We start from the raw sequence: 25,686 nt of genomic DNA, 5'->3' as shown, positions 1-25,686 counted from the left end.
AGCAGGAGAGGACTCTTTAAAGTAGAGACACTACATACTGATATACACCTGAACATCAGCTGGAGAGGACTCTTTAAAGTAGAGACACTACTGATATACACCTGAACATCAACAGGAGAGGACTCTTTAAAGTAGAGACACTACATACTGATATACACCTGAACATCAGCAGGAGAGGACTCTTTAAAGTAGAGACACTACATATTGATATACACCTGAACATCAGCTGGAGAGGACTCTTTAAAGTAGAGACACTACTGATATACACCTGAACATCAGCAGGAGAGGACTCTTTAAAGTAGAGACACTACACCTGAACATCAGCAGGAGAGGACTCTTTAAAGTACAGACACTACATACTGATATACACCTGAACATCAGCAGGAGAGGACTCTTTAAAGTACAGACACTACATACTGATATACATCTGAACATCAGCAGGAGAGGACTCTTTAAAGTACAGACACTACATACTGATATACACCTGAACATCAGCAGGAGAGGACTCTTTAAAGTAGAGACACTACATACTGATATACACCTGAACATCAGCAGGAGAGGACTCTTAAAGTAGAGACACTACATACTGATATACACCTGAACATCAGCAGGAGAGGACTCTTTAAAGTAGAGACACTACATACTGATATACACCTGAACATCAGCAGGAGAGGACTCTTTAAAGTAGAGACACTACATACTGATATACACCTGAACATCAGCAGGAGAGGACTCTTTAAAGTAGAGACACTACATACTGATATACACCTGAACATCAGCAGGAGAGGACTCTTTAAAGTAGAGACACTACATACTGATATACACCTGAACATCAGCAGGAGAGGACTCTTTAAAGTAGAGACACTACATACTGATATACACCTGAACATCAGCAGGAGAGGACTCTTTAAAGTAGAGACACTACATACTGATATACACCTGAACATCAGCAGGAGAGGACTCTTTAAAGTAGAGACACTACATACTGATATACACCTGAACATCAGCAGGAGAGGACTCTTTAAAGTAGAGACACTACATACTGATATACACCTGAACATCAGCAGGAGAGGACTCTTTAAAGTAGAGACACTACATACTGATATACACCTGAACATCAGCAGGAGAGGACTCTTTAAAGTAGAGACACTACATACTGATATACACCTGAACATCAGCAGGAGAGGACTCTTTAAAGTAGAGACACTACATACTGATATACACCTGAACATCAGCAGGAGAGGACTCTTTAAAGTAGAGACACTACATACTGATATACACCTGAACATCAGCAGGAGAGGACTCTTTAAAGTAGAGACACTACATACTGATATACACCTGAACATCAGCAGGAGAGGACTCTTTAAAGTAGAGACACTACACCTGAAAATCAGCAGGAGAGGACTCTTTAAAGTAGAGACACTACACCTGAAAATCAGCAGGAGAGGACTCTTTAAAGTACAGACACTACATACTGATATACATCTGAACATCAGCAGGAGAGGACTCTTTAAAGTAGAGACACTACATACTGATATACACCTGAACATCAGCAGGAGAGGACTCTTTAAAGTAGAGACACTACATACTGATATACACCTGAACATCAGCAGGAGAGGACTATTTAAAGTAGAGACACTACATACTGATATACACATGAACACCAGCAGGAAAGGACTCTTTAAAGTAGAGACACTACATATTGATATACACCTGAACATCAGCAGGAGAGGACTCTTTAAAGTAGAGACACTACATACTGATATACACCTGAACATCAGCAGGAAGAGGACTCTTTAAAGTAGAGACACTACATACTGATATACACCTGAACATCAGCAGGAGAGGACTCTTTAAAGTAGAGACACTACTGATATACACCTGAACATCAGCAGGAGAGGACTCTTTAAAGTAGAGACACTACACCTGAACATCAGCAGGAGAGGACTCTTTAAAGTACAGACACTACATACTGATATACACCTGAACATCAGCAGGAGAGGACTCTTTAAAGTAGAGACACTACATACTGATATACACCTGAACATCAGCAGGAGAGGACTCTTTAAAGTAGAGACACTACATACTGATATACACCTGAACATCAGCAGGAGAGGACTCTTTAAAGTAGAGACACTACATACTGATATACACCTGAACATCAGCAGGAGAGGACTCTTTAAAGTAGAGACACTACATACTGATATACACCTGAACATCAGCAGGAGAGGACTCTTTAAAGTAGAGACACTACATACTGATATACACCTGAACATCAGCAGGAGAGGACTCTTTAAAGTAGAGACACTACATACTGATATACACCTGAACATCAGCAGGAGAGGACTCTTTAAAGTAGAGACACTACATACTGATATACACCTGAACATCAGCAGGAGAGGACTCTTTAAAGTAGAGACACTACATACTGATATACACCTGAACATCAGCAGGAGAGGACTCTTTAAAGTAGAGACACTACATACTGATATACACCTGAACATCAGCAGGAGAGGACTCTTTAAAGTAGAGACACTACATACTGATATACACCTGAACATCAGCAGGAGAGGACTCTTTAAAGTAGAGACACTACATACTGATATACACCTGAACATCAGCAGGAGAGGACTCTTTAAAGTAGAGACACTACATACTGATATACACCTGAACATCAGCAGGAGAGGACTCTTTAAAGTAGAGACACTACATACTGATATACACCTGAACATCAGCAGGAGAGGACTCTTTAAAGTAGAGACACTACATACTGATATACACCTGAACATCAGCAGGAGAGGACTATTTAAAGTAGAGACACTACATACTGATATACACCTGAACATCAGCAGGAGAGGACTCTTTAAAGTAGATACACTACATACTGATATACACCTGAACATCAGCAGGAGAGGACTCTTTAAAGTAGAGACACTACATATTGATATACACCTGAACATCAGCTGGAGAGGACTCTTTAAAGTAGAGACACTACTGATATACACCTGAACATCAACAGGAGAGGACTCTTTAAAGTAGAGACACTACATACTGATATACACCTGAACATCAGCAGGAAAGGACTCTTTAAAGTAGAGACACTACATATTGATATACACCTGAACATCAGCTGGAGAGGACTCTTTAAAGTAGAGACACTACTGATATACACCTGAACATCAGCAGGAGAGGACTCTTTAAAGTAGAGACACTACACCTGAACATCAGCAGGAGAGGACTCTTTAAAGTACAGACACTACATACTGATATACACCTGAACATCAGCAGGAGAGGACTCTTTAAAGTAGAGACACTACATACTGATATACACCTGAACATCAGCAGGAGAGGACTCTTTAAAGTAGAGACACTACATACTGATATACACCTGAACATCAGCAGGAGAGGACTCTTTAAAGTAGAGACACTACATACTGATATACACCTGAACATCAGCAGGAGAGGACTCTTTAAAGTAGAGACACTACATACTGATATACACCTGAACATCAGCAGGAGAGGACTCTTTAAAGTAGAGACACTACATACTGATATACACCTGAACATCAGCAGGAGAGGACTCTTTAAAGTAGAGACACTACATACTGATATACACCTGAACATCAGCAGGAGAGGACTCTTTAAAGTAGAGACACTACATACTGATATACACCTGAACATCAGCAGGAGAGGACTCTTTAAAGTAGAGACACTACATACTGATATACACCTGAACATCAGCAGGAGAGGACTCTTTAAAGTAGAGACACTACATACTGATATACACCTGAACATCAGCAGGAGAGGACTCTTTAAAGTAGAGACACTACATACTGATATACACCTGAACATCAGCAGGAGAGGACTCTTTAAAGTAGAGACACTACATACTGATATACACCTGAACATCAGCAGGAGAGGACTCTTTAAAGTAGAGACACTACATACTGATATACACCTGAACATCAGCAGGAGAGGACTCTTTAAAGTAGAGACACTACATACTGATATACACCTGAACATCAGCAGGAGAGGACTCTTTAAAGTAGAGACACTACATACTGATATACACCTGAACATCAGCAGGAGAGGACTCTTTAAAGTAGAGACACTACATACTGATATACACCTGAACATCAGCAGGAGAGGACTCTTTAAAGTAGAGACACTACATACTGATATACACCTGAACATCAGCAGGAGAGGACTCTTTAAAGTAGAGACACTACATACTGATATACACCTGAACATCAGCAGGAGAGGACTCTTTAAAGTAGAGACACTACATACTGATATACACCTGAACATCAGCAGGAGAGGACTCTTTAAAGTAGAGACACTACATACTGATATACACCTGAACATCAGCAGGAGAGGACTCTTTAAAGTAGAGACACTACATACTGATATACACCTGAACATCAGCAGGAGAGGACTCTTTAAAGTAGAGACACTACATACTGATATACACCTGAACATCAGCAGGAGAGGACTCTTTAAAGTAGAGACACTACATACTGATATACACCTGAACATCAGCAGGAGAGGACTCTTTAAAGTAGAGACACTACATACTGATATACACCTGAACATCAGCAGGAGAGGACTCTTTAAAGTAGAGACACTACATACTGATATACACCTGAACATCAGCAGGAGAGGACTCTTTAAAGTAGAGACACTACATACTGATATACACCTGAACATCAGCAGGAGAGGACTCTTTAAAGTAGAGACACTACATACTGATATACACCTGAACATCAGCAGGAGAGGACTCTTTAAAGTAGAGACACTACATACTGATATACACCTGAACATCAGCAGGAGAGGACTCTTTAAAGTAGAGACACTACATACTGATATACACTGAACATCAGCAGGAGAGGACTCTTTAAAGTAGAGACACTACATACTGATATACACCTGAACATCAGCAGGAGAGGACTCTTTAAAGTAGAGACACTACATACTGATATACACCTGAACATCAGCAGGAGAGGACTCTTTAAAGTAGAGACACTACATACTGATATACACCTGAACATCAGCAGGAGAGGACTCTTTAAAGTAGAGACACTACATACTGATATACACCTGAACATCAGCAGGAGAGGACTCTTTAAAGTAGATACACTACATACTGATATACACCTGAACATCAGCAGGAGAGGACTCTTTAAAGTAGAGACACTACATACTGATATACACCTGAACATCAGCAGGAGAGGACTCTTTAAAGTAGAGACACTACATACTGATATACACCTGAACATCAAGCAGGAGAGGACTCTTTAAAGTAGAGACACTACATACTGATATACACCTGAACATCAGCAGGAGAGGACTCTTTAAAGTAGAGACACTACATACTGATATACACCTGAACATCAGCAGGAGAGGACTCTTTAAAGTAGAGACACTACATACTGATATACACCTGAACATCAGCAGGAGAGGACTCTTTAAAGTAGAGACACTACATACTGATATACACCTGAACATCAGCAGGAGAGGACTCTTTAAAGTAGAGACACTACATACTGATATACACCTGAACATCAGCAGGAGAGGACTCTTTAAAGTAGAGACACTACATACTGATATACACCTGAACATCAGCAGGAGAGGACTCTTTAAAGTAGAGACACTACATACTGATATACACCTGAACATCAGCAGGAGAGGACTCTTTAAAGTAGAGACACTACATACTGATATACACCTGAACATCAGCAGGAGAGGACTCTTTAAAGTAGAGACACTACATACTGATATACACCTGAACATCAGCAGGAGAGGACTCTTTAAAGTAGAGACACTACATACTGATATACACCTGAACATCAGCAGGAGAGGACTCTTTAAAGTAGAGACACTACATACTGATATACACCTGAACATCAGCAGGAGAGGACTCTTTAAAGTAGAGACACTACAGCAGGAGAGGACTCTTTAAAGTAGAGACACTACATACTGATATACACCTGAACATCAGCAGGAGAGGACTCTTTAAAGTAGAGACACTACATACTGATATACACCTGAACATCAGCAGGAGAGGACTCTTTAAAGTAGAGACACTACATACTGATATACACCTGAACATCAGCAGGAGAGGACTCTTTAAAGTAGAGACACTACATACTGATATACACCTGAACATCAGCAGGAGAGGACTCTTTAAAGTAGAGACACTACATACTGATATACACCTGAACATCAGCAGGAGAGGACTCTTTAAAGTAGAGACACTACATACTGATATACACCTGAACATCAGCAGGAGAGGACTCTTTAAAGTAGAGACACTACATACTGATATACACCTGAACATCAGCAGGAGAGGACTCTTTAAAGTAGAGACACTACATACTGATATACACCTGAACATCAGCAGGAGAGGACTCTTTAAAGTAGAGACACTACATACTGATATACACCTGAACATCAGCAGGAGAGGACTCTTTAAAGTAGAGACACTACATACTGATATACACCTGAACATCAGCAGGAGAGGACTCTTTAAAGTAGAGACACTACATACTGATATACACCTGAACATCAGCAGGAGAGGACTCTTTAAAGTAGAGACACTACATACTGATATACACCTGAACATCAGCAGGAGAGGACTCTTTAAAGTAGAGACACTACATACTGATATACACCTGAACATCAGCAGGAGAGGACTCTTTAAAGTAGAGACACTACATACTGATATACACCTGAACATCAGCAGGAGAGGACTCTTTAAAGTAGAGACACTACATACTGATATACACCTGAACATCAGCAGGAGAGGACTCTTTAAAGTAGAGACACTACATACTGATATACACCTGAACATCAGCAGGAGAGGACTCTTTAAAGTAGAGACACTACATACTGATATACACCTGAACATCAGCAGGAGAGGACTCTTTAAAGTAGAGACACTACATACTGATATACACCTGAACATCAGCAGGAGAGGACTCTTTAAAGTAGAGACACTACATACTGATATACACCTGAACATCAGCAGGAGAGGACTCTTTAAAGTAGAGACACTACATACTGATATACACCTGAACATCAGCAGGAGAGGACTCTTTAAAGTAGAGACACTACATACTGATATACACCTGAACATCAGCAGGAGAGGACTCTTTAAAGTAGAGACACTACATACTGATATACACCTGAACATCAGCAGGAGAGGACTCTTTAAAGTAGAGACACTACATACTGATATACACCTGAACATCAGCAGGAGAGGACTCTTTAAAGTAGAGACACTACATACTGATATACACCTGAACATCAGCAGGAGAGGACTCTTTAAAGTAGAGACACTACATACTGATATACACCTGAACATCAGCAGGAGAGGACTCTTTAAAGTAGAGACACTACATACTGATATACACCTGAACATCAGCAGGAGAGGACTCTTTAAAGTAGAGACACTACATACTGATATACACCTGAACATCAGCAGGAGAGGACTCTTTAAAGTAGAGACACTACATACTGATATACACCTGAACATCAGCAGGAGAGGACTCTTTAAAGTAGAGACACTACATACTGATATACACCTGAACATCAGCAGGAGAGGACTCTTTAAAGTAGAGACACTACATACTGATATACACCTGAACATCAGCAGGAGAGGACTCTTTAAAGTAGAGACACTACATACTGATATACACCTGAACATCAGCAGGAGAGGACTCTTTAAAGTAGAGACACTACATACTGATATACACCTGAACATCAGCAGGAGAGGACTCTTTAAAGTAGAGACACTACATACTGATATACACCTGAACATCAGCAGGAGAGGACTCTTTAAAGTAGAGACACTACATACTGATATACACCTGAACATCAGCAGGAGAGGACTCTTTAAAGTAGAGACACTACATACTGATATACACCTGAACATCAGCAGGAGAGGACTCTTTAAAGTAGAGACACTACATACTGATATACACCTGAACATCAGCAGGAGAGGACTCTTTAAAGTAGAGACACTACATACTGATATACACCTGAACATCAGCAGGAGAGGACTCTTTAAAGTAGAGACACTACATACTGATATACACCTGAACATCAGCAGGAGAGGACTCTTTAAAGTAGAGACACTACATACTGATATACACCTGAACATCAGCAGGAGAGGACTCTTTAAAGTAGAGACACTACATACTGATATACACCTGAACATCAGCAGGAGAGGACTCTTTAAAGTAGAGACACTACATACTGATATACACCTGAACATCAGCAGGAGAGGACTCTTTAAAGTAGAGACACTACATACTGATATACACCTGAACATCAGCAGGAGAGGACTCTTTAAAGTAGAGACACTACATACTGATATACACCTGAACATCAGCAGGAGAGGACTCTTTAAAGTAGAGACACTACATACTGATATACACCTGAACATCAGCAGGAGAGGACTCTTTAAAGTAGAGACACTACATACTGATATACACCTGAACATCAGCAGGAGAGGACTCTTTAAAGTAGAGACACTACATACTGATATACACCTGAACATCAGCAGGAGAGGACTCTTTAAAGTAGAGACACTACATACTGATATACACCTGAACATCAGCAGGAGAGGACTCTTTAAAGTAGAGACACTACATACTGATATACACCTGAACATCAGCAGGAGAGGACTCTTTAAAGTAGAGACACTACATACTGATATACACCTGAACATCAGCAGGAGAGGACTCTTTAAAGTAGAGACACTACATACTGATATACACCTGAACATCAGCAGGAGAGGACTCTTTAAAGTAGAGACACTACATACTGATATACACCTGAACATCAGCAGGAGAGGACTCTTTAAAGTAGAGACACTACATACTGATATACACCTGAACATCAGCAGGAGAGGACTCTTTAAAGTAGAGACACTACATACTGATATACACCTGAACATCAGCAGGAGAGGACTCTTTAAAGTAGAGACACTACATACTGATATACACCTGAACATCAGCAGGAGAGGACTCTTTAAAGTAGAGACACTACATACTGATATACACCTGAACATCAGCAGGAGAGGACTCTTTAAGTAGAGACACTACATACTGATATACACCTGAACATCAGCAGGAGAGGACTCTTTAAAGTAGAGACACTACATACTGATATACACCTGAACATCAGCAGGAGAGGACTCTTTAAAGTAGAGACACTACATACTGATATACACCTGAACATCAGCAGGAGAGGACTCTTTAAAGTAGAGACACTACATACTGATATACACCTGAACATCAGCAGGAGAGGACTCTTTAAAGTAGAGACACTACATACTGATATACACCTGAACATCAGCAGGAGAGGACTCTTTAAAGTAGAGACACTACATACTGATATACACCTGAACATCAGCAGGAGAGGACTCTTTAAAGTAGAGACACTACATACTGATATACACCTGAACATCAGCAGGAGAGGACTCTTTAAAGTAGAGACACTACATACTGATATACACCTGAACATCAGCAGGAGAGGACTCTTTAAAGTAGAGACACTACATACTGATATACACCTGAACATCAGCAGGAGAGGACTCTTTAAAGTAGAGACACTACATACTGATATACACCTGAACATCAGCAGGAGAGGACTCTTTAAAGTAGAGACACTACATACTGATATACACCTGAACATCAGCAGGAGAGGACTCTTTAAAGTAGAGGCACTACATACTGATATACACCTGAACATCAACAGGAGAGGACTCTTTAAAGTAGAAACACTACATACTGATATACACCTGAACATCAGCAGGAGAGGACTCTTTAAAGTAGAGACACTACATACTGATATACACCTGAACATCAGCAGGAGAGGACTCTTTAAAGTAGAGACACTACATACTGATACACCTGAACATCAGCAGGAGAGGACTCTTTAAAGTACAGACACTACATACTGATATACACCTGAACATCAGCAGGAGAGGACTCTTTAAAGTACAGACACTACATACTGATATACATCTGAACATCAGCAGGAGAGGACTCTTTAAAGTAGAGACACTACATACTGATATACACCTGAACATCAGCAGGAGAGGACTCTTTAAAGTAGAGACACTACATACTGATATACACCTGAACATCAGCAGGAGAGGACTCTTTAAAGTAGAGACACTACATACTGATATACACCTGAACATCAGCAGGAGAGGACTCTTTAAAGTAGAGACACTACATACTGATATACACCTGAACATCAGCAGGAGAGGACTCTTTAAAGTAGAGACACTACATACTGATATACACCTGAACATCAGCAGGAGAGACTCTTTAAAGTAGAGACACTACATACTGATATACACCTGAACATCAGCAGGAGAGGACTCTTTAAAGTAGAGACACTACATACTGATATACACCTGAACATCAGCAGGAGAGGACTCTTTAAAGTAGAGACACTACATACTGATATACACCTGAACATCAGCAGGAGAGGACTCTTTAAAGTAGAGACACTACATACTGATATACACCTGAACATCAGCAGGAGAGGACTCTTTAAAGTAGAGACACTACATACTGATATACACCTGAACATCAGCAGGAGAGGACTCTTTAAAGTAGAGACACTACATACTGATATACACCTGAACATCAGCAGGAGAGGACTCTTTAAAGTAGAGACACTACATACTGATATACACCTGAACAACAACAGGAGAGGACTCTTTAAAGTAGAGACACTACATACTGATATACACCTGAACATCAGCAGGAGAGGACTCTTTAAAGTAGAGACACTACATACTGATATACACCTGAACATCAGCAGGAGAGGACTCTTTAAAGTAGAGACACTACTGCTATACACCTGAACATCAGCAGGAGAGGATTCTTTAAAGTAGAGACACTACATGCTGATATACACCTAAACACCAGCTGGAGAGGACTCTTTAAAGTAGAGACACTACTGCTATACACCTGAACATCAGCAGGAGAGGATTCTTTAAAGTAGAGACACTACATGCTGATATACACCTAAACACCAGCTGGAGAGGACTCTTTAAAGTAGATACACTACATACTGATATACACCTGAACATCAGCAGGAGAGGACTCTTTAAAATAGAGACACAACTGATATACACCTGAACATCAGCAGGAGAGGACTCTTTAAAGTAGAGACACTACATACTGATATACACCTGAACATCAACAGGAGAGGACTCTTTAAAGTAGAGACACTACATACTGATATACACCTGAACATCAGCTGGAGAGGACTCTTTAAAGTAGAGACACTACATGCTGATATACACCTGAACATCAGCAGGAGAGGACTCTTTAAAGTAGAGACACTACATACTGATATACACCTGAACATCAGCAGGAGATGACTCTTTAAAGTAGAGACACTACATGCTGATATACACCTGAACACCAGCTGGAGAGGACTCTTTAAAGTAGAGACACTACATACTGATATACACCTGAACATCAGCAGGAGAGGACTCTTTAAAGTAGAGACACTACATATTGATATACACCTGAACATCAGCTGGAGAGGACTCTTTAAAGTAGAGACACTACTGATATACACCTGAACATCAACAGGAGAGGACTCTTTAAAGTAGAGACACTACATACTGATATACACCTGAACATAAGCAGCAGAGGACTCTTTAAAGTAGAGACACTACATATTTATATACACCTGAACATCAGCTGGAGAGGACTCTTTAAAGTAGAGACACTACTGATATACACCTGAACATCAGCAGGAGAGGACTCTTTAAAATAGAGACACTACATACTGATATACACCTGAACATCAGCAGGAGAGGACTCTTTAAAGTAGAGGCACTACATACTGATATACACCTGAACATCAACAGGAGAGGACCCTTTAAAGTAGAGACACTACATACTGATATACACCTGAACATCAGCAGGAGAGGACTCTTTAAAGTAGAGACACTACATACTGATATACACCTGAACATCAGCAGGAGAGGACTCTTTAAAGTAGAGACACTACATACTGATATACACCTGAACATCAGCAGGAGAGGACTCTTTAAAGTAGAGACACTACATACTGATATACACCTGAACATCAGCAGGAGAGGACTCTTTAAAGTAGAGACACTACATACTGATATTAACCTGAACATCAGCAGGAAAGGACTCTTTAATGTAGAGACACTACATACTGATATACACCTGAACATCAGCAGGAGAGGACTCTTTAAAGTAGAGACACTACATACTGATATACACCTGAACATCAGCAGGAGAGGACTCTTTAAAGTAGAGACACTACATACTGATATACACCTGAACATCAGCAGTAGAGGACTCTTTAAAGTAGAGACACTACATACTGATATACACCTGAACATCAGCAGGAGAGGACTCTTTAAAGCAGAGACACTACGTACTGATATACACCTGAACATCAGCAGGAGAGGACTCTTTAAAGTAGAGACACTACATACTGATATACACCTGAACATCAGCAGGAGAGGACTCTTTAAAGTAGAGACACTACATACTGATATACACCTGAACATCAGCAGGAGAGGACTCTTTAAAGCAGAGACACTACATACTGATATACACCTGAACATCAGCAAGAGAGAACTCTTTAAAGTAGAGACACTACATGCTGATATACACCTGAACATCAGCAGGAGAGGACTCTTTAAAGTAGAGACACTACATACTGATATACACCTGAACATCAGCAGGAGAGGACTCTTTAAAGTAGAGACACTACATACTGATATACACCTGAACATCAGCAGGAGAGGACTCTTTAAAGTAGAGACACTACATACTGATATACACCTGAACATCAGCAGGAGAGGACTCTTTAAAGTAGAGACACTACATACTGATATACACCTGAACATCAGCAGGAGAGGACTCTTTAAAGTAGAGACACTACATACTGATATACACCTGAACATCAGCAGGAGAGGACTCTTTAAAGTAGAGACACTACATACTGATATACACCTGAACATCAGCAGGAGAGGACTCTTTAAAGTAGAGACATTACATACTGATATACACCTGAACATCAGCAGGAGAGGACTCTTTAAAGTAGAGACACTACATACTGATATACACCTGAACATCAGCAGGAGAGGACTCTTTAAAGTAGAGACACTACATACTGATATACACCTGAACATCAGCAGGAGAGGACTCTTTAATTAACCTTGATAAATCACAACACCCCGCGTTTATCTGCATTATCTATGATAACCTGCAGGCCACAGCAGTTCCCATTCACACCACAACACCCCGGCCCACAGTGTTGTGGTGTCATAATGTGTGTGTAGTTTGGTGTGTGTGTGTGCAGCCCTGCAGCAGGTGTGTGGTGATCAGGAGAGCAACACATAAACACAGCTAACATTATCTCCAGGTGAACCTTACCTGAGTCTCACGGACGGTGGGGTTTTAAAGCGGTTTACTTTCTTCCAGAGATCACATCAACAACAACCCCTCGGATTCCCGGTGCAAACAGACGGGTCTCCGGACTCTGACAGCGGGGAGGGTCCTCGCATTTACCCGGGTTCAGAGCCTCTGTTTGCGGCAGGGATAAACACAAAGCCTCCGCGGTGTCTCCGGTGATCCTCTGCCGGGTTTAGAGCCTCTGTTTGCAGTTGTGCGTCAGACTCTCCACCGGGAAGATCCACACCGGAAACATGGGGGGTGTTTCAGGTTTTCACAATAAAACTGAAAAGGTCATTCTGAAAATCTTAATTTACCAACCGCCCAGATATAAAGATATTAAACGTGTTATTTTCTGTTTGGTTTATATTTAGGTTGCTTTTTAGTTTATTTATGTATAGTGTCGTGGACAGTCCCCATCGATGAACTGTCACATGGCTAATTTCCAGCTGTTGTCCTCGGCCAGATGGTAATAGACACCCTTAAAATCACAATATATCAACAGCATTAGTTATAAAAAAATATAAAATAAAATAAAAAGGATGAAAGACAAGTAGATAGAATCCGTGTATCTACCGTCCATTTGTTTTTCTTTATTAAACACGTAAACGGAAGAGCGTCTGAGAGGCCTTTTTGCTTTTTGCTTTTTACCTTACTAAATGGTCTAATGGTCATTTAGTAGAGGAACAACCCCCCAAAAAAGGCTTTAGTTATCGAGATACCCCTACCCGAGGTAGAACAAAACACAACCATGTTTTTTCCTTACTTTAATATCTGTAATATTTTAAACGGATTGTTGTATAAAAATATTTTACTGCAAAATAAAAAGAAATTGGTTGATATATGGAACCTTCCCATAACCGAAAATAGTGAAAATGTAGGCTCCTCTGAAGGGGGCCATGTCAACCTTATCACGTGTATATCTGGAAATAATGATCAGAATGTCACCAACTTTGGTTTATATGTTCAGGGTGAGGCAAAGCATACACTAAAGCACATTTTGTACCAATACCTTTGTCCATCTTTGTAAAATATACAATCAAACACTGATACAATTTAGGCGGAAATGAAATTTGAAAGGAAAAATCCAAAAGGTATGTTTATACTTTTCTGTCATTATTAAAGTTAGGAGACCAATCCCCAAAAAACCTTATTTATATGTACCAAAGAGTGTTATCTTATGATAAAAGTTGGTTATTTGACTATTAGGGGCTGGTAACCTCTTCTGTCACCAGCCCCTAACAGGTTGCTAGTGCAGCAAGGTCTTCAAACTGACAAATAGAATGGGCCCTATAGGTGTAAATGGATGAACGAAAGGACACAGACCATAGATTAAGGCAAAAAATAAGATTTAATATAATTATTTTTATATAATATATATAATAATAAACCCATCTTTATCATTCTTAATGCATTTATCTTTATATTTAGTTAATCTTTGAATTAACATGGCAATAGGCCTACTGTGAGCCAACAGGCTTACATTTAAACCAGGTATATCAGGGAAAGACATTTAGCCTATAGGATTTAGACTACTTTTTATCATTCCTAAAATTTGCCTTAACATTAACATTCATCAATGTTAAATATATACATAAACATATAAATCTTACAGAAAAGGAGAGATATCATAGAATGAGACAGAAATTACATTACACTAATGCAAGCACATTAAACAGTGTTTAACATTTAAAGTAGAGATTTCGGCTCAATGAATGGAAAAATCAAAAATGAATCATACATTCAAACTTTAATGAATCATCAATTATATACAGTTACAAAATGACTCAACATTTTTTCTAGTGTGCAACTATGCTGTCGTTCACACTTCCGTTAGCGCACTCAAGACAGTCACAGGAACAGAATTCAGTGCATGGCAATCCAGCTGCAAAACAAGGACATTTCTTCTGTTGACTGCATTTTTTTGTCCTTGCAGTAGAGATTTGTTAAATCTCGCACTTTGTGCGGTGCTGCCGCTTTTTCATACATCACTGGTTGCATGACTCCCTCCATCAACCTCCAACCTTTCCCCACAGGACTCCAAAGCACTGTTTTTTTTTTTCGGTGACTGTGGCACCAAACAGCAGTTTGGTACATGGCTCTTAGTACGTGTTGCCTAAATGAATCTTCAGTCGGGGGAATGTTGAGAGGCAGGCATGTCTGAGGTGGACGCCAGTACATACCTCAACTCATCCAGGCTTGTACACTGTTGCCCTTTCTGATTCTTCTTCTGGCCATACAAAATGAGTGCATAATGTCGGGCCATAGGTAATGAGTCCGTCAGGTTTCCTGTCAAACCAAAGTGACTTAGACCGTTCAGCTCATCCACATGCTTCTGCATTTTTGTGAAAGCAGTTGATTTTCCAATTTTGAAAAAGCTGCTCGTTGTATCACACCCTGTCAGTGCATGGCAAGCTGCGAGGCACTGGCATAAGGCTTTCCCTAGCTTTTCACAGATCATTTTGATGGGCACAAACCTCTCTTTGCCTGTTTTGCCTTTGTGCATCAGGACTAAAGCTGAGCCAAACATGCTGCAACTTGCATAATACAACAGTAACACAAGGACATCGGTATCATCGCATTTGATGATAACTCTTTTGTATGTCTTTGCCAGGTGGATGGCATGTAGCACTATTCTGGTGTCTGCCTCTTCTTGGTCGCTCATCAAATCCACTAAGCTCTCCACCCTGTCCTTTAGGATGGTTTTGGTTTCTTCTATATCTTCAAAACCTCCAGCCAAGATGATCGTCTGATCCTCTGTGAGTCTACATGGACCAGTACGGGTTATGTAATTGGAAACAAAAGCAGAAAGCAAAGCCTTGCTTCCACTGCGACTCAAGTACCTCCTGTAATTTGGCACTTTAGTGTGCCCTGAGATCACATGTGTTGGTCCTGCATCTCCAACTGCTCCACGTCTTTGTGTCTCTTGTTGCTTAATGGAGTTTGGGTGGTCATATCGGTCAAAAACCATGGCAACACAACAGATTTTTCCCTCTCCTGATAGAAATTAAAATATTCTTTTGAGAACACGTTACGCTAGGTCGTTGAATGTTTGGAAACCTGATTCATTCAGACTCTGAATTAATGCCATACCATCTATGATGTATGCAGATGGTCCTCTTACATCAGGTAAGTGGTATTCACTTGGCACAATTGACTCTAACTTTTTGGCTAGGTCAGCCTTCAAGGTTTTTCTCATTCTGCCATCATCATAGAACAAAGCAGGTGGTACAGTAGCTAACTCATGAGACAACACAGTTTCCATGGACACATCTCTTTGGCTTGAAACGGCTAAAAGTCTCCTGAAAATGACCTCTGAGTCCATGTGATTCTGTCCAGACTTCTTTTTGGATAGTGGTGCTTTCATATCTGCAAAAGTGACTGAGCATTTTCTTTTCTCTGGTTCCCAGAAACTCTTTGTTCTTGTGTCCTGTGCAAGGAAACAGGACAAACCTTTTGTCACCTTCACAGAGGCAACTTCACCAGTGACAATGTTAACAAGCTCTGCAGGAACACTATCAAGATCAAAGGGGTTTTGGTTTTATTCGACAATTTCCATGATTTTTCTTATGTCTGTCTCATCTCGATCAGTTCTAGAAGATCCATGCTCTTGGTGGGTTTGTGGGCCTTGGTCAGTTTTGCCACAAAGATCTTTCATTGCATCCACATACTCTGTTGTCACATGCCGTGTCATCAACCATCTTGTGAGAGCCCCTTTCTTTAATGTGAGGCCAATAACTCCACCTTCACTCTTGCCCTCACGGTTGATTGTTTGCTCCATTGCCTGGTCAGTTGCAACACAGTTGAAGCTCCGCTCGTCAGACCGCCGTGCAACAAATCCACCTTCTAGCAAGAACTTGTATGACTCTGTTTGCTGTTGCTGAAGTGTTCTCATTTCCTCAAGATAAATACACTGAACAAAAATATAAACGCAACGCTTTTGTTTTTGCTCCCATTCATCATGAGATGAACTCAAAGATCTAAAACATTTTCTATAAACACAAAATAACCATTTCTCTCCAATATTGTTCACAAATCTGAAAGAATCTGTGATAGTGAGCACTTCTCCATCCCACCTCACAGGTGTGGCATATCAAGATGCTGATTAGACAGCATGGTTATTGCACAGGTGTGCCTTAGGCTGGCCACAATAAAAGCCCACTCTGAAACGTGCAGTTTTGCTTTATTGGGGGGGTCTGGGGGGGTCCGAAAACCAGTCAGTATCTCGTGTGAGGGGTAGGGGTAGGGTTAGGGTAAGGGTAATGTTGTGAATCGAGTGGCCTGTGTTTGTCGTCCATAACATACGCCTGCCCATACCATAACCCCACCACCACCATGGGCCACTCGATTCACAACATTACCCTAACCCTACCCCTACCCCTCACACCTGGTTTTCGGACCCCCCCAGACCCCCCCAATAAAGCGAAACTGCACGTTTCAGAGTGGCCTTTTATTGTGGCCAGCCTAAGGCACACCTGTGCAATAATCATGCTGTCTAATCAGCATCTTGATATGCACACCTGTGAGGTGGGATGGATTATCTCGGCAAAGGAGAAGTGCTCACTATCACACATTTTTTCAGATTTGTGAACAATATTTGAGAGCAATGGTTATTTTGTGTTTATAGAAAATGTTTTAGATCTTTGAGTTCATCTCATGAACAATGGGAGCAAAAACAAAAGTGTTGCGTTTATATTTTTGTTCAGTGTAGGTACATACTTGGAATAGTTGTTTCTTCCAGCAGCCCTAAACCACGTTAAAACTTCCACCATACAGTTCAAGTGAAGTTGAAAGTCTGCATCTCTCTCTGCGCGCAGCATTCTCAACAGCAGGTCAACTCCTTGCATGAATGTGAACCAATAAGCAAAGTTGGGGGACTGCTTACTTCCTGCTCCTGAAAAACTGTGAACTGACTTCATTATTTCATCAATGTGTTGATCTTCTATTTCTTTGACAATGTGTTGTGCTGATGCCCTGTTTTTGGCATGGAATGAATGTTAATGTTAAGGCAAATTTTAGGAATGATAAAAAGTAGTCTAAATCCTATAGGCTAAATGTCTTTCCCTGATATACCTGGTTTAAATGTAAGCCTGTTGGCTCACAGTAGGCCTATCGCCATGTTAATTCAAAGATTAACTAAATATAAAGATAAATGCATTAAGAATGATAAAGATGGGTTTATTATTATATATATTATATAAAAAGAATTATATTAAATAAATATTATATGTTTTGCCTTAATCTATGGTCTGTGTCCTTTCGTTCATCCATTTACACCTATAGGGCCCATTCTATTTGTCAGTTTGAAGACCTTGCTGCACTAGCAACCTGTTAGGGGCTGGTGACAGAAGAGGTTACCAGCCCCTAATAGTCAAATAACCAACTTTTATCATAAGATAACACTCTTTGGTACATATAAATAAGGTTTTTTGGGGATTGGTCTCCTAACTTTAATAATGACAGAAAAGTATAAACATACCTTTTGGATTTTTCCTTTCAAATTTCATTTCCGCCTAAATTGTATCAGTGTTTGATTGTATATTTTACAAAGATGGACAAAGGTATTGGTACAAAATGTGCTTTAGTGTATGCTTTGCCTCACCCTGAACATATAAACCAAAGTTGGTGACATTCTGATCATTATTTCCAGATATACACGTGATAAGGTTGACATGGCCCCCTTCAGAGGAGCCTACATTTTCACTATTTTCGGTTATGGGAAGGTTCCATATATCAACCAATTTCTTTTTATTTTGCAGTAAAATATTTTTATACAACAATCCGTTTAAAATATTACAGATATTAAAGTAAGGAAAAAACATGGTTGTGCTTTGTTCTACCTCGGGTAGGGGTATCTCGATAACTAAAGCCTTTTTTGGGGGGTTGTTCCTCTACTTTGTGTTCCTCTACTTTGTTTTGAAATCATTCCGTGAGTTCAATCAATCAATCAATCAATGTTTATTTATATAGCCCAATATCACAAATGTTACATTTGTCTCAGTGGACTTTACAGTTTGTACAAAATATCAGTATGACAATACGACACCCTCTGTCCTTAGACCCTCACATCGTACAAGGAAAAACTTCCGGAGAAAACCCACAGTTTAAAGGGAAAAATGGGAGAAACCTCAGGGAGAGCAACAGAGGAGGGATCCCTCTCCCAGGACGGACAGACGTACAATAGATGCCGTGTGTAAATTGAAAAGATAATACATTTGCAACATAGGTAGTCCAAATGTTTGGAAATGCATGTGTGTATAATAGGAAGATGAATCCACGAGGATATCCATCCAGGACCTATGATCCAGGACCACAGCCACGACTCAAGATCCAGGGCTCGCAATCCAGGACAGAGGAGCGCAGGATCATCCATGACTCCGGATCCCGGCGTATATAGACACCAAAAAGAAAGACATTTGGGGAAGCTGGGTTAATCGGAACATGAGAGTACACAGGTATAGACAGAGAGAAGGAAGAAGTAAGATGTCCCCCGACAAACTAAGCCTATATCAGCAAAACTAGGGGCTGGATCTAATCAGCCCTAACTATAAGCTTTATCAAAAAGGAAGGTCTTAAGCGCACTCTTAAAAACGGATAGGGTGTCTGCCGCCCGAACACAAACTGGAAGCTGATTCCACAAATGTGGAGCTTGATAAGAAAAGGCTCTGGCTGCCATTGTACTTTTAGAGACTCTAGGAACAACCAACAACCCTGCATTCTTGGAACGCAATGCCCTAGTAGGACAGTAGGGTATAATGAGTTCTTTAAGGTAAGATGGCGCCTGCCCATTAAGGGCTTTGTAGGCGAGAAGAAGAATTTTAAATTCTATCCTGTGTTCTATAGGGAGCCAGTGTAAGGCAGCCAGAACAGGAGTAATGTGGTCCCTTTTCCTAACTCTGGTTAGTACACGAGCCGCAGCATTTTGAATCAGCTGAAGCGACTTGACTGACTTCTTGGTACACCCTGATAATAAAGAGTTACAATAATCCAGCCTTGAAGTAACAAATGCATGGACTAGTTTCTCTGCATCGTTTTGAGGCAAGATATGCCTGATTTTTGCAATGTTACGTAGATGGAAGTAGGCGGTCCTTGAAATTGATTTTATGTGGGCGTTAAAGGATAAATCCTGATCAAATATAACACCAAGATTCCTTACAGTCTCACTGGAGGCCAAATTAATGCCATCCATAGTTAGTATATCCTTAGATAATTTGTTTCGTAGATTCTTCGGGCCAAGTACAATAACTTCAGTTTTGGTCGTGTTTAACATCAAAAAGTTTAAGGTCATCCACGTTTTTAAGTCCTTAAGGCAGTCTTGAATTGTATTTAGATGATTAATTTCATCAGGCTTGATTGATAAATATAGTTGAGTATCATCCGCATAACAATGAAAGTTTACAGAATGATTCCTTATAATATTGCCTAACGGAAGCATATATAATGTGAACAAAATAGGTCCGAGCACTGAGCCCTGTGGCACTCCATGGCTAACTTTGGTTTGCGTGGAAGATTCATCATTGACACGTACAAACTGAGAGCGTTCAGATAGATAGGACCTAAACCAGTCTAAAGCAGTTCCCTGTATGCCAACTAAGTGCTCTAGTCTTTGCAATAAGATATCATGGTCGATAGTATCAAATGCAGCACTGAGATCGAGCAAAACAAGAATAGAGACACGTCCCTTGTCAGAGGCTATTAGAATGTCATTTGTGACTTTAACCAGAGCTGTCTCTGTGCTATGATGTGTTCTAAAGCCAGACTGAAAAGCTTCAAATAAATCATTGTTTTTTAAGTAATCACACAACTGTTTTGCGACCGCTTTCTCAAGAATTTTTGAGAGGAACGGAAGATTAGAAATAGGTCTATAGTTGGCTAAAACCTCTGGATCGAGGTTGTGCTTTTTAAGAAGCGGTTTTATCACTGCTACTTTGAATGATTGTGGAACATAGCCTGATAATAAAGACATATTCATAATATTTAATAAAGAAGTGCTAATTAATGGAAAAACTTCCTTCAACAGCTTAGTTGGAATTGGGTCTAACATGCACGTTGATGGTTTAGAAGAGAGAATCATTGAATTTAATTGTTCAAGGTTTATGGCTGAAAAGCATTCTAGTTTACTATCTAGTGTAATATTAGAACTTACGTTTCCGGGAGCTGTTGATAACACTATACTGGTCAAAGGCAAGAGGTCATTCATTTTGTTTCTAAGAGTAACAATTTTATCGTTAAAAAAGCACATCAAATCATTACTACTGAATGCTATGGGAATAGAAGGCTCAATCGAGCTGTGGCTCTCTGTCAGCCTGGCTACAGTGCTGAAAAGAAATCTTGCATTATTCTTATTCTCATCTATTAATGAAGAGTAGTAAGCTGCTCTCGCTTTACGCAATGCTTTCTTATATTCATTGAGAGTAATATGCCAAATTAAACGAGATTTTTCAAGTTTAGTAGAACGCCATATCCTTTCAAGTTGTCTCGACTTTTGCTTTATTTTGCGGGTTTCGGCATTATGCCATGGAGCTAGTCTATGTTGTTTTATTTTCTTCTTTTTCAAAGGAGCAACAGAGTCTAATTTTATTCGCAGCGCATCTGTAGCACTATCAACAACATGATCAATTTGGGGTGGTGTACATTTTGTATAAGTTTCCTCCCTTACATGCAGACATGCTATCGAGTTAAGTATTGGTGGAATCTCTTCCTTAAATTTGGCTATAGCACTAACAGATAGGTTTCTGCTGCAGGAGCTTTTGACTAATGCTTTGTAGTCTCGTAACAGTACTTCAAAAGTTACTAAGAAATGGTCGGATAAAGCAGGATTATGCGGTTCGACTAATAGTTGTTCAATTTCAATACCATAAGTCAGAACAAGGTCAAGAGTGTGATTATAGCAGTGGGTTGGTTTATTGACACTCTGACAGAAACCAACAGAATCTAATATAGAGTTAAATGCAACAGTAAGGCTATTTTTATCATCGTCAACATGAATATTAAAGTCACCTACGATAATTACTTTATCTGTTTTAAGAACCAAAGTTGATAAAAACTCAGAGAATTCAGATAAGAATTCTGAATAAGGACCTGGTGCACGGTACACTGTAACAAATAAGATTGGCTGCAAAGTTTTCCAGGTCGGATGCGTAAGACTAAAAACGAGACTTTCAAAGGAGGTATAATTTAATTTTGGTTTAGTATTGATAAGTAAACTTGAGTCAAAGATGGCTGCAACTCCACCTCCTCGGCCCGTGCCTCGGGCAATATGAGTATTGATATGGCTGGGTGGAGTGGCCTCATTTATGCTGACATATTCTTCATGTCTCAACCAAGTTTCAGTGAGACAGCATATATCAATATTATAATCTGATATTAAATCATTTACCAATATTGCTTTAGATGCTAGAGATCTTATGTTTAAGAGACCACATTTAATCTTCCTGTTTTGTTGCACTGTAGTAGTTGTTACATTTACTTTGATTAGGTTATTATGTATGACACCTCTATTAGGTTTTACCTTAACTTGTCCTTGGGCAGACACACACACCGCTAATATTGGGTATTTTATTGGGTTCGGGATTCCTATGGATGACTGCCTAGGAGAGAGCGCAGAGAAGCGTGTAAGACTGCGACTCCGCCTCCTGGTCTCAACTCCAGTTTGTCATGGATTAAGTCCACAAAGCCCTGAAATGTTTGCCGAAATGAGATCGGCACCTTCCAAAGTAGGATGAATGCCGTCTCTCTTAATCAGACCAGGTTTTCCCCAGAAGGCTGTCCAATTATTTACGAAGCCCACATTGTTTGCTGGGCACCACCAAGACAACCAGCGCTGAAATGATGACATGCGGCTATACATGTCATCATTGATCAGATTGGGGAGGGGACCAGAGAAGATTACGGTGTCCGACATTGTTTTAGCATAACTACACACCGACTCCACATTAAGTTTGGTGCATTCTGATCGGCGTATACGAACATCATTACCACCGACGTGAATAACAATCCTACTGTATTTACGTTTATTTTTAGCCAGCAGTTTAAGATGCGCCTCAACGTCGCCCGCTCTGGCCCCCGGAATGCATGTGACTGTGGAGGCTTCGGTCTCTAATTTCACGTGTCTCATAATAGAGCTACCAATAACCAGAGTTGGCTTCTCAGCGGGTGTCTCGCTGAGTGGGGAATATCTGTTAGATACGTGAACGGGTTGGTGGGGACCTGCGGGTTTCGCGTTATGCCCCTTCTGAACAGTCACCCAGTCTCCCTGCTGCTCGGGAGTTGCCGGGGGACGGCTAATAGGAGCTACCTTTTGCCGGTCCGCACCGGCTAACATGGGCTTTACTGTAGCTGAGTTTCTTTCTAAGATGCGGAGCCGGGCTTCTATGGCTATGATTCCCGCCTCCAACCTAACAACTATACTACATTTAACACATGTACCGGTACCAGTAAAGGAGGTAGGGAAGTAACCAAACATGAGACAGTTAGAGCAGGAAATAGCACCCGAGGGTGGGGAAAGAGCCATGGCTAGCTATCAAGCTAAAGTAGCTACCATTAGCAAACCCGAAAAGAGTGTAGGCAACTGTGGAGTTACAGTCGCTAAGAGAAGGAGAGTTGTGAGAGCTTAAGTTATAGTAACGTGTGATTACAACGTCAGGCAGTTGCCTGATCAAGAGTTTTAAAACGATCGATTAAGTTAAGATAATAAGCTATCAGCAACAGAACGGGCACACGGGATACCCGGAGATGACAACAACCGGAAGTTACAACATGCTTACCGCAATAGTGGTCCGTATATTATCATACTACATGGGCTGTATCATGGGCTGAGTTCAAAACAAAAGCAGTGATAATATTATAAACAAAGGGAAACAAGGTGAATTTAGCGATCACAACGGAAACGGCCAAGACACACATTGAGCCCAGAAAATGGATGTTACTAAGGGCTGCGGTTGCCATCTCTTTCTGCAATTGTTGGAGAATTGCTTTGGACCGCGTGCTCCCCTCCAGCTTCCTCTGCACCTCTTCGGAAGACCAGATTCCCAGCAAGTAGCTGGTCTCTTCAGTGGACCACTGCTGCTTGTTAAGTTTCTCCATCGTTGAACAAACTGGATAAAACTCGGGCTTTTTGTTGTTGTTCAGGAGTTGATCTGTCTCTGCCCCCGCCTCGACGTAAGCGTGACATATGTGGTGCTTTTGCTCTAGCCGGACAATTTGTTGGTGCTTGAAACGAACCGGATTCCGGAGCTAAGAGGCTGCTCCGCTGCGGTGTGAACAGGAAAACCCGGTGCTTTTCAAGCTCCAGCTCCGAACCGGCCCTGAAACACCGTTGGTGTGAATGAGGTAAAAGAGGAGCAGGGGGGAGAGGGGGGAGAAGGGGGAGACAGGTGAGGCTGGTTCAGGAGCACAGACACACTCACAACTATAAATGAACCAAAAACAAATAAATAAACAAGTTTCAATGTTTTTAAATATTGGATATGGTGTTATTGGTTATGGCCATGTTTTTATGATTTTATGATTATTTAAATGTATACAGTTCTGTTTCATATGGGTGTAGTCTCTTTATTTCCCCCTCAAAGTGCACCAGATTGATGCATTTAAGTGCAACATTTAAAAAAAAATCTTAGCGGGGAGCATGCCCCCGGACCCCCCTAGAGGATTTGAGGTCCACCTCCACTTAAAATATGTTCACATAGGTTCCTAAATAGATTTGCACATTTTTTAAAATAGTAACCCATGTCCATATGTTTATTTTTGGGTAGTAGATTTAGAGGGCGATCACTACGGGCAGCAACGCTGTGAAAGTTGACAAATAAATCCAGCAAAATGGCACAAAAAACTGGTAGTGGCCTGGCTGGGTGTGTAATTCCCGGCCTGACTTATTATTAATAATAATACAAATAATTTCAATTTATATAGCGCCTTTCACGAAACCCAAGGACGCTTTACAATGGGAAGTAACAAAACAAAAAGTAATAATAAAGAGACATAGGCTGAAGAAAACAAAAACAGGAACAGGTTGCTGAGTACTGTATATTAGTTGAGGCCAAAGGCCTGAGTGAACAGATGGTGTTTGAGGTGTTTTTTGAAGGTGTCCAGAGTGTCTGCATTCCTGATTGCAGAGGGGAGAGGATTCCAGAGGGTGGGGGCTGCGACACTGAAGGCTCTGTTGCCAAATGTTTTCAGCTTGGAGCGCTGGATGGAGAGCAGCCCTTTGTCAGAG

At 40.6% G+C, this 25,686-nt stretch overlaps 1 protein-coding gene across 1 annotated transcript in view; it reads right to left on the bottom strand.

Annotated features, from left to right (window-relative positions):
• Window positions 1-13,705, bottom strand: part of LOC117533216 (phosphatidylinositol 4-phosphate 3-kinase C2 domain-containing subunit beta-like) — a 32,859-nt gene extending 19,154 nt beyond the window's left edge. The window contains exon 1 of the mRNA XM_034196836.1: window positions 13,455-13,705. The gene's annotated coding sequence lies outside the window, so the exon portion shown is untranslated. The remainder of the gene's footprint in view (window positions 1-13,454) is intronic.
• Window positions 13,706-25,686: the final 11,981 nt, after the last annotated feature.

The sequence above is a fragment of the Gymnodraco acuticeps genome, unplaced genomic scaffold (genome assembly GCF_902827175.1).
Source record: "Gymnodraco acuticeps unplaced genomic scaffold, fGymAcu1.1, whole genome shotgun sequence".
NCBI classification, from domain to species: domain Eukaryota; kingdom Metazoa; phylum Chordata; class Actinopteri; order Perciformes; family Bathydraconidae; genus Gymnodraco; species Gymnodraco acuticeps.
The sequence above is the reverse complement of the archived record's forward strand: the minus strand, read 5'-3'. Positions and strand labels throughout refer to the sequence as shown.